This window comes from Parasteatoda tepidariorum, chromosome 8, assembly GCF_982258835.1.
Source record: "Parasteatoda tepidariorum strain Cologne lab strain chromosome 8, Ptep-v5.0, whole genome shotgun sequence".
In the NCBI taxonomy this organism is placed as follows: domain Eukaryota; kingdom Metazoa; phylum Arthropoda; class Arachnida; order Araneae; family Theridiidae; genus Parasteatoda; species Parasteatoda tepidariorum.
In genome coordinates, this window is record NC_141762.1 from 35,844,618 (window position 1) to 35,859,750 (window position 15,133).

The window sequence follows — 15,133 nt, forward strand, 5'->3', positions numbered from 1 at the left end:
AAATCGACATTTTGAAGTAGGAAACAAATAAAATAGTTGTACTTTTTCCACATATTAATTGTATTTGCATGCTTTTATATTTTGATCGAACTTGATCATTCTATAAGCGCTTTCTAAGTTATATATAAAGTCATATCTAAGTTACATTCTAAGTTAATAATAAATTCGATTCAGGCAACATTTTGAACAGTTTTGCGCAAGAGTCTAGTGGATTTTGTTGCAAATAAAAATATTAAGAAATATACTATAAAAATATTCTATGACATACACGCAAAAATGGTGAAATTTTAAAATTATCATTTTCACAAAATAGTTGAAAGTAACTAAAAAAAAGTTAATGTAACTTGAATTTTAAAAAAAATTATGGCATTTATGAGTTTACTTTCTTTTGAGTTGCATTTTATTTAAGTAAAATAGGTATTTTCTGCAATTTAAAGCTCGAGTTTCAGAAGGATAAATTCCTATAAAATAAATAAATAAAATAATGAAAGAAGAAAAAATTTCTCAATAATCAAGTTCTTAATAGTATTTTCATAAATATTTTCTTCTTTTTAATTGTAATTATTTGCCTTCGATTATTAAAATAAAACAAATCCATATATTTTTAGAAGGTTGAATAATTTTAAAGAAATATTTAGTAAGATTTAAATGATAGTATGTTTTTAAAACGTAAAATTTAAGCGGAATAAATAACACTAGTGCCAAGAAGAATTTGCCAAGTGAAACTGTACTCTTCATTAGCTATTGGGGGACTAGAAATACTTTTCGAATTTTATTTTATTGAAATTTCTTCACTCTACCTATCAATTTAGCTTTAAAAATGTGTAGTTTATTCAGTTTTTTATTCGAATATAAATCTTTTAATTACTCATTTATAATTTTAATAGCTGATAAGTACTTTGATTGGAATAACTAGATTTGAGTAATTGTCATAATAATGTTCCATTTTCTCGATAACCATTTCATTTTATGATAATGACGTATTTTTAAGAAATAAAGCTACATCGACTTTTGCTAGCACTTAATTTTAAATATTTGTAGCTAATTTGGTTTTTTATTCAAATAAGAATATTGTAAAATTACGATGAATTTTAATAATAATGATACTGTTTTGCTACAACATAAAACTTAATTCTTATGCTACTACTTAGTTTTAAAAACTTGCAGCTTATTTGTTTTTTATTCAACTATATCTTTTGATAATTACGATGAATTTGAATGATAACGATTCTTTTTTCTGCTACTATGTAAAACTAGAATTTTATTTCCACATATAGTTATAAAAAATTGTTGGTTATTCATTTTTCATTCAAATATAACTCTTTTAATAATTACGACAAATTTTAGCGATAACAATAAGTTTTTGCTACAACATAAAAGTATTACTACTTCTGCTAGTTTTAAAAATCCGCAACTTATTTGGTTTTTATTCAAGCACAAATTTTTTTATAACTATAATGAATTTTAGTGGTAATAATACCTTTTTTGATAGCATATAAAGCTGCAACTACTTCTGCTAGTTTTAAAAACTCGTAGTTTATCTTTTTTTTTTGATTAAATATGAATTTTTTAATAATTAATGCGTAATTCAATTACTAAGATTTGAATAACTAAATGTCGTAATATTGTATTATTCTTCCCAGAAAAACTATTTCTCACAATTTTGGTGCCTTTGTATCACCAGTTTTACATTTATATGTTAGCAATTTTTTTTAAATTATTTTTCTCAGACTTTAAATCAAAAAATTGTACAAAATAAAAGTAATAACTAGTTCTGAACTTCATACCGTGCAACTTTGCTCATTTCAACAATAATCGACTACACCTTCCGTGTTATAACAACTTGTTCATCAACTTTTCTCAAAACATATCTCATGCATTTTTATTGAAAGGAAGGACAACTTAAATTGTTTGTCATTGCATGCACGGCTAGATGTTCTTTCTCGGTGGCATCGAGAAATTTTCACAAGTGGTTGACCGCCATAGAGAAATCATTCCCTAAATCTGACCTGGATCTCATCTGTTCTTTTCCCTGTTTTTCCTTTTGTTTCGAAGTGAAATAAAAAATAAATAGTGATGCCGTTTTGTAGTTAAGGCAAACCATGTAGAATCTATTTAATATCCGCCTCTTTTCAGTTTTAACAAATCCTTCCGCTTTTTCTAACTCGCCAAACTTGCTAATCGGGTTAACTTTTTGACCTTCGAATTCGTGTATTAATCGAATTATCACAAATGCGGAAATTTTACGCCTCATTAGCTCACTATGAAATCAGTCGGAATTCGAATGTTCCCGTGAATGTTCGATGATATGTTTTAGTAACACTTTTCCTTTTGACTTCTAAATAGTTGCTCTAGTAATGAAGTTAAAGTTGTACAATTACACATTTTTTGACTGAATACCAGAATAACACGTTGATTACCGTAAACTATCATAATATTTGTTCAAATTTTATTTATACGGGAGATTAAGAAGAGATGAGGCATATTTAATAAGAACTTATAGGACAGCTTCATTTCCACAGCTACTACACTTTAATACTGTCGTATAACCATCCTTACCTAGTTTTTAAAATTATCCATTATATTCTGGCAAAACAATAACTACCATAAACGTGCTTACAGTGTAATGTTATTCAATAGAATAATGTTTTCGACATTCTGTTTCCAAACTTTTGTATCGTGTTATCGAATTCAAGAAGGATTGATTATTTTCCTTGATAATTTCAAAATATATAGTTCATCTTAGTACCGTATTAATGCGATACCAAGATGAGATTTTAAGGTTGAGGCATTTAAACGATACTGCGGTTCAACGCGTTTCAAAACTTCAAACAATGTATATCTAACCAACCATTTCAGCCATAAAACACGTTTCCTGGCCTACTACATTTGAATTTTTTTACCAATCCATCTGCATATTTTCAATAAATTAATAAGTCAGCAGTTTATGAAGACGTGTTTAAAAATTCTTTTATGCGAAATTGCTAGAGAGTAAAACTTATGATTAGTAATTTTACATATAAATTAGGTATAATAATATTAAAACACTCTATTTTGGAATTAGGTGGAATAGTGAAGAATCTTTTTGGAGGGAGGGCATTAATTTATTCTATCCGACTTCTAAGAGTAAAGTATTCCATGGACTCTCGCTTCTTTTGCCTGAGGCTAAAATTGTCGTCTGCTGAATACATTTAGGATTTGGGTCGTCGAGCATCATTCTTTAATTCGGTAACGGGTTTTACAGCTTCTCCAATTTTGTTTTGCTTTCCCCAAAAATTGGTATCATTTATCACATTTTCACTTTCAACACGCCAATTAGATGGGGTTAAATATAAAAATATACATTACTGTTTATCCTTGGATTTTGTACTGCTATTCTTTAAATGCAAACGATTAAAATAAAAAACCAGTTCGTCAATGTAAGGCGTTAAAATTTTTCATTCTAAATACCTGATTAATTAATACAAATGTCCCAAGGATGCGATATTCGAATAAAATATACAAATTTATAAGATGAATGAAACATTTTTTTTTGTGATGAATTTTTCATAAGGACATGCCTAGACATGTGAAACGCCATTCCCTACAAAGGTCAAATTCAGTTAGTTTATCGATTTTAAAACCAAATTTCATATAAGGTGATGCTGAAAACCTTATTTAGAAACTATTGAACTTTTAAGTCTTTTTCATTGTTCATAGTGTTTTTATTCATCCTTCCACTCAAATTCTTTTTTTTTCTAATTCTCAAATTCTTTTTATATTTTATTTCTTTTTCTTTTATTATATTCTATAAATATATTATTTCTATATTCATAGACACGTATTCTCAATATTCATATTATTCTACTTCTCCATAATCATATCATTATATTTCTTTATATTCACAGTTTCAGCATTCAATTTAAATTAATTTAATAAAAGTAACATATTTATATTGAACTAATTCGTTTATTCGTTATGTAATGTAGTTTTATAATGGGTAATAATGTTTGGTAAATGTGTTAAAATTTAGTCATTTTAATTTTTACGTGTTAAATGCAAGAGACATTTAAAACTGAAATAAATATTTTAAAACATTTATTTATCTATTCTAACAAAAAGTAATGTTTGGCGAATTATAAAAACACTTTTAAGAGCATATTAAAAAAGTTTTTTGCTTTTGAGACTTGAAAATATTTTTGAAATGTACATAATATTTTTTTGTGCAGTAGATAGTGTTTAGTAAAAAACCTGAACAAAATTTATTTTATTACATTATTTTTTTCAAACTTTAATTATTCTTAGAGACGGAATGCATTGGATTGCACATACTTTAATTTTAATTACAAGAACTACTGCTTTTCATATTTTTATGATGCAATAAAACATTTTGAAAGCTTTCTAATTCAATATAATTATCAGGTCAGTGATATTAACTTAATTTTTTTCAACTAAAATAAAAAATCTTTGAACCTCTACGATTTCTGATCAGAATACAAATTAACATGAATCTACACCGTAGAATTTTGTTAAAAAGTTATCTTGTTTACTAATTAATGCTTATATCAGAATGTAATTTAAATTTTGATGTATTTTAACTATATGTTCTTTTTTTCAATTTAGAACTAAAACGTTCTCGCAGACATATTACTAGTAAGCATACAAAAAGGGATAAACGAATATCTCATAATAATAAAAAATTTCAGACAGTTGTAATGAAAAACTTACATAACGATGGCTTAAAACTGAGCTAAAACTATTATACAATAAGTTACATTCCGCTCTTTATGATGATTGTGGAATGGTATAAACACTAAACAATCCTCGTTCTTTTTACAAGCTTTCTCTGTATATTTGACGGTTTAAAGTTCCTTTGTTGACAAAACGGTTTTTTTTTTTTTGTTTTTCCTCCAAATCATACACGGAGTGAAACCGTCAATTCAAGTATTAGGTTTTGTCATGCAGTGTGCTTACTGTACGATAACTCTACCCTTACTCAAATCATTTTATGATTATTTTCTATATTTGTTCTTATTTTTCAGCCTTTATTTTATGGTTTTGAACGTCGAATAAGTAAAACTGCGATTCGACTTTATTGTCAAATTGAAACTTTACCTGATTAATATACTTTTTTAGATATAATGTTTTGGTAAGTTAAGTTGCCATTATTTTTAGCCACTATAGTTGTAAATGTTTTGACACTTAAATATTATTTTAATAAGTGAGACTCTTAAGACAAAAACAGTTTATGATTTTCTTCTTAAATACTGAACACTTACTTCTATAAGGTGACCCAGGTTCGAATTCCAGCGTCGACTGATTTTACGAATGCTATTAAAAGTAGATTCCATACATTTATTATTTAATTGTGTGTGAGTTATAAATACGCTACTTAAGCTAGGATTTCTCACGTTTTATTTTAAAAAGAAAATGATGTGGATTGCAGCCTGCTATAACGATATGATGGAACAACTTGTGTAAATAAAATTTTTTTCATGAAATGGGGTGAGGAATTTTATTTTAATTAAGTAAAGTAGGGAACGACAGAGAATTGAACTTTCTGATTGAGTCTCGCAACATTTGCTAAGAACAGGGACGTGATATTAAGAAGAATTTCAAATTTTTAATGAAGCATAAATAATAAGTAAATGGAATCTACTTTTAACAAATGTTACTCTTTTTGACCACAATACTGACAAAGTTATTTTAAAGAATTTTTAGTTAAAACAATACAGATTGTTTGTTAAAATAACAGTATTTTAAATAACAATAATTTTTTTTTTACAGCGTATTTATTATTTTAAAAAATTTATGACTGTCTTTGGCATATCTAAATTAACTTTTAAAATTTAATTATGTTTTTTATTGAATTTATCAAATTAAAATTTTGCAATATCTTAATAATCAATTTCAAATCCTTGGAATACAATTTAAATAATATAAATCTTCAAAAAATATAAGTCTTTTTAAGAACAAACCATGAAATATTAAATATACATTTCAATATTTTATTGCTGTCACTTCAAAAAATTTTTTTTCGTAACGAAATCTAAGGTTTTCTTTTTTATCTCTAATACCATTCATAATCTTTAGAACTCAATACCTTATCATCTTTACAAATAATGATTTTGATCTGGTTTGGCAATGAAATTCGAAATCAGAAAGCGTAAAGAGCCGGAATGCTTTCGATGCCCTTTTGAGGATTAGGTAGGTAGAAATAGTGCGTTAAATCACGGGTCTGTGTATGTGCGTTATTTGGCATACATAGAGATCGATTTTAAAAAATGGTGACACAGTTGTGTTCTATTTAGAAAAACAAATTGTTAGAAAAATACATTTAAGCAAATTTTGTTAATTATAGTGAGAGGAAGACTTTCTTTATTTTCTCTTTCCATTATAGTGAGGATAATATTTTAATAGTAATACTCATAGTGATAGAAACATTTTGTTTCCTTTTCTTATTATAATGATGTCTTATTGTCCCTTCATTGTATGCTACGAAATATTAAGCAATTGAAAATCAATTTATTCAAAAATTAGGAATATGTTAACTAAACTTCTTCTACTATGGCCAAAACTACCAGAATATACTAAAATTCGCCGTATTTCTGGTGTAAATTTACCGTATTGTAAGATTTATCATACAAGAAAAAACTTGGTAATTTTTACTAAAGAGCTTTGGCTTAAAGAGATTTTTATAATATTAAAAATAAAATATCGCTTAATAATATATTATACAGTTTGACAAATCAGGTAAAATTCGATAATTTAATCATGCCACCTTAAAGCATGACATGAAAACCATTCATGCGGTTAAATTTTCCTTTCAATTTTGTATTTTTTACTAAATTGTGTGCTTATTAAAAATATAAATTTGTTTCATATTAATCAAGTTATCAAGTTAATATCAAGTTAATTTTATATTAAGCATCTTTTATCATACATATGTAACTATATAAGAGATTCATAAAAACTATTTATGAGAAATTACAATATTTATTTATTCGAAGATAATTCCTTGCTAAAGTTTATTTTTTTAAATCATTTATTATTCTATAATTTAATAGTGTGGATTGTAACGCATGCAATTTTTTTACTTTTATGCAAATTGTAAATGATTTAAAACTAGAACATTTAAAATTAGAATAGAATCGTTTGCATAGTTACAAAACCGTAGCATTATAGTTATTTAGGTGTTATTTGCATGAAAGTTTATAAGATAAGTAAAACTTTTAAAAGTTAGAAATAAAATAATAGACTTGTGTAATAATTTTCAAAAAGCACTAAAAGTGTTAATTAATGCATAAAAGAATAATACCCCTAAAAAATTTACTAATTTGATTACAATTGCATATTTTGTGGTTCTTTTTTATTTATATAAGCAATGAATATAGTGAATGATCAAAACTTCAAATCGAAGAACAATAAGCTATTCCAACAAATTGGAAATTACAAACTATTAATACAGACTATTCGTCTATTGATTTAAACTTTACTTTTGAATTCACTGATCTGGGACAATATGATATAAATCAGCGAAATCTTGTTTGAGAAATGATTACCACTGTGTTTAGAGATGTTTATGCGTGAGCGCATCTTTGCACAAAGACATAAAGCAAAATAAACCGTGATAATTCACAACTTCACAGTATAAAGCTTTGAATTCACAAGCCTTTCTTTTTATTCAAAAAAAGTAGGTTGCCTTTTATTAATATTTATGATTGTATTAAATATTTTGGTCACATATTTAAAACATCTAAATTTTTAACAAAATGATTTTTTTTCATATTCTAAAAAATGTTTCACTGATAATTAATTTTGATTTGGTACTGTTAAGTCAATTTTTATTAATTAACTACTCAATCTTCACTTACTAGCTCTAAGAAGAAGAAAAAGTTTACTGATGTCGAGTCCCATTTTTCTAAAAAAGATTTCGAAGTTTTATTTACTTCTAAAGAACTATTGTAGGAAAATGTAACGAAAAATAATTTAAATGAGTACCTTATTCTTAGTAAATTATTTTCTACTCATAAATTAATGAGTTAATATATATGGGAGACACATGGCGGAATAAAGATAACTTCACAAAATGTTAAAAATAAAACCCAAGAAACAAACAAAAAGGCTAATATTAGAATTGTTTTCTCACAGTTCAGTTTACTGATTCAAACTAAATTCATTTAATAATTTCAGCTCGGATCTTTTTTTATCAGTAAATTAATATTTTTTATTCGCAATATTTGTACATAAATATTACCTGCAACATTTCTTTAGACAATTATTGTTATACAGGTTTCAAAAACTGTTTTAATTTCTTTTAGTAGGACCTCTATCATAGTTCATAAATGTTTTATGTTTCTGACTTATAATAAATGTTTTATGTTTCTGACTTATAATTCCAAGGATTTTTCAAATGTAATCAATAAAACAATTTCTACTTGACAAAACTTTTTTAAATGTTTTATTGCTGATGTTTCTATATGAAATCCCTTAATTTCTTAAAATACTTTGCAGTTTAGTAAGATTCGTCTTTCAATTAAGTATATGACTTTTAGATAAGTCTAATAACTTAGTCTAACGCAACCGTTAAAGTACGTAATAGCTGTAATAAAGTAATAGCTGCAATAAAGTACAGCTGTTAGTAAAGTAATAATAATTTCTAAAATTTAAAGTCAATTTCATTTCAATAATATAAAAAGCATGTATTTTAAAAAAGTTAGTTACTAAAATAATGCAGAAAATAACAACTAGATAATAATATTTTTTATTATAATTAATTTTAAAATTTATTTTAAATTATTTTAATTAATTTGAATATTAAAGCTTTAATATTCAAATAAACTGACATTTTGTTCTCAATTCTCAAATTTCAATATTCATTCAATGGAAATATTGTAGAAATTATAGGAATTATGTTAGTGTATTTTTGAAATGAAATTCTTATCGAATTTAATTTCCACAACATAAAAAATATATATTTTTAAAACATTTGACATTAAATAAAATAGATGTGTGGAAAATAGCAGCCAGGGAAATAAATTTAAACAATATATATTGAAATAAAAGCTTCATATTTAAATAAAATGTTTCTTTGTTCTCACGTCTCTAATTTTAATATTCTTGCAGATTGACCCCCAATGGAATTATTGTGGAAATTATTTAGATATATGGTGGAAATGAAATAATATATATTTTTAAAATTTTTGGCAAAAAAAAATATGTGAAAAATAGCAGCCAGGCAAATGAACTTTATTATATATTTAAATCAAAGCTTTAATATTTATAAAAACGTTCCTTTGTTCCCACGTGTCTAGTTTTAATATTCTTATGGAATCACCCGCAAAATAATTTCATAAAAAAAAGTAAATAAAGTCAAAAACACGTGTGGTGAGTAAAGCAATGTTTTCATTAGTAAAACTACGTAAATTATAGGTGTACGTAGATTTTCCGAACGTGTTTTACTTTTTTATTCGTGCTCTTGGGTGAATTGTAAAGTAATTTCATTAAAGCGAGGTTTTCGTTACGTTCGAATCAATTTCCGCAAACATGCGATATCACGGTCAGCGTGATTGAAGGAAATTGGAATTTTCTTTTCGATAAATGTTTCCTGAATGGAATTTAATCTACATTTGAAATTAACAATGAATTAAATTAGGTCAAGTAACACAGTAATAAGAATAATTTGTTTCTTTATCATACCTGTATACACATGAAATGGTCAGTTTTACTTAATTAAATTTCAAGGGAACTTTAAAAATTAGCCTCTATACACTGAGGAAAAAAAAGTAAAAAAACCTTCCAGAATATGGAAAAATTTTACCTGTTTCTGGCTCTTATAGGAACATCAAGAAGCTCAGTAATTTTTATTGAAAGACTAACAAAAAAATATGGTTTTGTAATGTGTGATAAAATTATGTAAATGGTTTACAATTTGGTAATTTTATCATGACACTTTAGAAAATGGCATAAAAAACATTTATTCCGTTAAATTTACCTTTCAGTTTTATATTTTAATGTAGTTGTTGGGTAATAAGAACTATAGTTTTGAATACCAAAATTTCCAGGAAAACTTCCCCATATGAACGGAAAAATTACTATATGAATGGTTTAAATACCGTATATTTTGGTTTGATTAACCAGATTTACGGTGTTATTCTTTTTAGAAATGCCAGTAATTTATAGTAGGGCAATTTCAGTAGAATTTTTTTCTTCATATAAGTGTTGTGAAAATTACATTTCAATTGTTCTTTCAATTATTACATTAAATTGTTCTTCCATGATAGTTATGATCCTACTTTGAGCCAAATCTAGTGATAAATAAGTTATAAATAAAAAAATTATTAAAAAAAATTAGGAAAAGTAAATAAATTTCGTTGTTTTTTCTACAATTATAATTGCGTTACTATTATAGGTAATCAAATTAGAAATATTTTTAATTCTGCATTTAATTGGTTAAAATAAACTTAACTAACGCATTTTGGAAAAGTTTATAGCTTTATCTTATCACTTAAAGATACTGTGATATTTTTCTGCAAAATGACTAGAGCAAAAAAAACAACAGTAGTTCCTTTAATTAAATAGGTACTTAAGATTTTAAGGTTTCTATACTTTAATAATAAGGTCAACTTTAAAAAAATAGATTTGAAACTTCACTTACTAATTTCAAATTAGGGAAGAATTGCGAAGGAGGAAAAAAAAAGCAATTAAAGAAACGTTTATGAATCTAACAAAAAAACTTTATTTCTCACAAGGATAAACAAAATAGTAATACTGAATTTTGATTAAATTGTGCAATTAATTGTACATTAAAAAGTATTTTTGATCAACTTTATGCTTTAAAGAGTTTGATGTTTTGTTATTAGCAATATAATAATCGGCTTTTATCATTTTTTTTCTTCGTAAATGTAGTAAGATTTTTTTTTTTTTTACAATATTACATTTAAATTTACAATGATTACTGGTTTGACAGCAATTTCTCAAAAAACTGTTACGAAAAAAACTTAAAAGGCTTTAATTATGTCGTTCTTTTAATTTAATTGAAGAAAAAATATTTTTAAAAAATTATGTTTAACTTTAAAATTGAAATATAGTTGTCAGGTTATAAATATATGTTACATTCAGAGAAACTTGTTTTATATTATCCATGATTCCTTCATTTGATTTGAGACGTTTTGGTTTTTAACGTCTCTCAAAAGTTACGCTATTGAGCTATTGGCGACGACTTGTAATTTATATTTGATGATGATTTGACTGGCGCGTGCGCACACCAACCGCTACTATGGATCGGAATGCAGATGGTGTTAGCAATCACCCGGCTTCCGCACCACGCTCCCCAAACGTGCGTGGATTTTTCCGGCTATGAAAGCGCCGTTGATTACATTAGAGAAGATTCTGAACCACTAACACACGATCGAATAACCCCTGCTCAAGACTTAATATATGAAAACTTAATCCACCACAAAGCCTGGATAACCAATTTGAAACGGAATGATTCATTTATTTATCAGCAACTTATAAAAACTCTCTATTTCATACCTACTTATAACCTAACTTTTTTTCATTAAGAAATTGGAGATTTTTTTTTAAAAAATGACAAAAAAAGTTTTTTTAAACATTTATATATTATTTATAAAACAAATTTCGAAAAAAAAATTTTCAATCCGTATATAAATCCCTACTTGCAATGCAATGACTACAGGGCTGACGTTAAATATCCTCATTAGCAAACGCAAACTCATTTTACCAAATAAATTAAAATATTATAAAGAAAGGTAGCAAAAGAAACAAACATGAACATGATAAGAACTAAAAATTCTTACTTTAATTGAATGAAACTTTTAGGCTTTTCGAGTCTGAATAAATTTCACGTTAATTTATTTCATAATGTCTGTTTTCTCATTTAATTTTAACTTTTGAATAATCTATATTTATAATTTCAATTAAAAAAATTTCGTGAGATACAATCTCACCAAAAAAAAAATAATAATCTTTTTATTTGTCATATTATGTTACGAAACAACTTTCCAAAATGGGCAAAAATAACAAGGTTGGTTTTTTGAGCAAACGATTCTATGAATAACAGAGCTTCGTTAATCGTGTTCCAAATTTCAATTTCAAAATTTCTTTTTAAATAAAATGTTATTTGCCGCATCATTTGATTGATAAATAATTCTTTTACAGTGCTAGAATATATAATTAGAAAGTTAATTTTGAAATCATGTAACAAAATTTGAGGTGAATATAGTGATATCTATTCCATACGTGTTTTCTTTTATGTAATTTGAAATAAATTTTTTATACTTTAACATTAAGAATAATAACTTCAATATAACATGACATAATATTTAATGTCAGTAAAAAAATAAAAAATCCAAAAAAACTTTTTCAAGGTTGTATTTAGACAACTTTAAACAAAATAAATAACTCACCTGACTCGTAAGACTTAGCCCAGTCTAAACAAACAAATAATATCCACTTCTAAAAAGCACATACGATAATCATTAAGTTCCACGCTGATGTTTGCTTTGGTAGTGTGGTCTGGTGAAAAGCGAGAACACAAGTCAGTTATCGTCTGCGTGTCCGGTACGAGAAATCAAACGAAAACTGGGTTAGCTGGTTTTCTTTTTCTTCTTTTTCGGCAAGTTTGAGCTTTCTCAAAGTTACTGTGTTAAACGAGGTCCAATAAGAAAGGATTGGAGAGTTCTCTGGACGACGACCTTCGCTCTTTTACCTGAAAAAAAGTCGCTACGCAGAACAGAATAGAACAAACCTTTCAATGTGACGCTATAAAATACTCAACAGTAGTCTCAGTCGTTGAACAATCACAAAGCTTAGAAAAATAGCCAGGATTTTTAGCCTCGGGTCATAAGTGTAGCGACGGAAGGTTAGCAGTAAAATACCACCGAAAGAATGTTTAAATTTTAATAGTTGCCATCCTTGAAATCACCATTAGAACATCGATTAAATAACTGTATTCAATAAAATGCAGCTTTCTAAAGCTTTAATTACGTGTTTCGTCTAATAAACAACCAACTTTTCGAAGATTTTAAAATTTTAAAGGTCACTTTAACATCTTTCAAAAGAAGATATAATATATTTTATCAGTTATCTAAATTATCTATATCTCTCTTGATTAAAAAAAAAATCGTAAGCGGTTCCACCGCTGTTTTGGGTGTTTAACTTAGCGTTTTTCTTTGTTTCGCTGCAAAAAAAACTATAACATTAAAAAACATTGACGGATACAATTAATAAAAAATTTTAGCATTTGATAATCGGTTCAAGAATGTTAAACTTGAAGTACGATATACGATGAGGGCTATTCTGCAGCTCGCAGAAATGCAACTACAGAGTTGAAATTTAAGAACTTAACACGAGTTCTTATCGAAATTCTAATTTGTTCAAATACTATTAAAATTTTAAGTTGCTGTTTTTTTTATGATTTTTTTTATCTTTTTTCTGCTTTAAGTAGTGACTATTTATCTATTGCTGCATGAAATTTTGTTTATCGCTCTCGAGGCTTTTATTTTATAAGCTCACAATTGAAATAATGCCGAAAGCAATAAAAAGAATAAGAGAGAGATATTAGATATTTCGAGATATAAATCTTTACATTTATACTGAAAATTTTAAAATTATAAAGAGCTTGATTTAAATTTGATAAAAACCGTTTCCAATTTGGACTGTTATAATGATATAACGCTCTAGTTAAATATCGTGTGCGAGTAAAATTATTTCTCATCTATTACATCATTTTTGTATCATACAGTGTGAGTTTTTAAGTTTTAAATTTTTTCAAGTACAGTTGATTTTTTTTTCACATTCAGGCAATATATTGTTTCGTTACGATTAAATAATAACAAAATCTTCTTAGAGTTATAATAGTTACATATTTTATTAACAACATTGTCTTTTAAAAAAAAAAAAAAGAAATGTCGATTTTTAAACAAAAATTAAAAGCAATCATTGGGGAACGAGCTGATGAACGGATTTAAAAGAGGAAGAAGTTAAAGCGTAACACTGATTAAAGTTTAGTAGTCTAGGTTTAAAGGAGGATTTCGAAAAAATGTGAACAAATTTTTATTTTTATCTATTTATTTATTTATTTGAGAGGATTTGTATAATTCTCCCTTTTAGCAGCAACAGGAGAACACATTGGCTTGGAAATTATAACATGACGGGGTACGTACAGAAAGCACCTGTTTTTTAATTTCGAAATTAAAATTCTGATAAAATATGTGCAAATTTGGATTTAGAAGAAATTTTTCAAAAACACTTCTTTGAGGAATAACTTATAACCACCGCTTACCACTTTAGTTATTAAATTTATTACAACTTTATATTTATTAATGTAATAATAAAAATTAACAAAAGTGAGATATTTGGAGTGTACATTTTTGTAAAAATGCGTAATGCACAGATGATCGTAAATTTTGTGGAATTCAGCCATTTTAACAAAAACTTTCTCGGAATGCCTATTACTTCTGAAGGCTAATGGGACAACCCACCAAATTATGTCCCCCCCCCCCATTTCGGCAAAAAATGCATATAACTAGAAAAAAATGTAATTTAAATAAAATAATTTCAAACATCTTTTAAATATTTTATGTAAAATTTCAGTTTCAGAAGACATTTTTATTATAGAAAACATCAGGTTTTTATCGGCCCTTACCTGTAGGGAGAAAAGAAACTTATTTGAGGACTCATAACTACTGAACCAGTGTACTGATATAAGATTAAAAAGAAATGATTGAGGTACACATAGGAATGTGTGAATATATTGATGGTCTTAATTTAAATCCTCAGATTAGCTTTTCTCCATACCTTTAAGTGGCAGATAAAAACCTGATGTAGTAGATGAAAATCAAAATTAATTATAATATTATTATGCTTATTTTTGTTTTATAAAAAAATTTAGCTATTTCTAATAAATTTAGACTATTCTGGATTATTTCTAAATTATTTCAGGAGAGACAACCATTTCATTTTACAAATTCATGTTAGGTTTTACATGGTTTGAATTGGGAAATATTTATTAAATAATAACTGTAATATTTGCACCAAAATATGTATATATAAAAGCACGTAATACTGATACAAACATTATATTTTCTAGCACTGCATTTTGATACAAACTCTTTTATACAAGCTAGAGTTC

At 26.3% G+C, this 15,133-nt stretch overlaps 1 protein-coding gene across 1 annotated transcript in view; it reads right to left on the minus strand.

Moving 5' to 3' along the window:
• LOC107446838 (uncharacterized) overlaps positions 1 to 12,781 on the minus strand; it is a 36,482-nt gene extending 23,701 nt beyond the window's left edge. The window contains exon 1 of the mRNA XM_021144699.4: positions 12,408 to 12,781. The gene's annotated coding sequence lies outside the window, so the exon portion shown is untranslated. The remainder of the gene's footprint in view (positions 1 to 12,407) is intronic.
• Between the last annotated feature and the right edge of the window lie 2,352 nt (positions 12,782 to 15,133).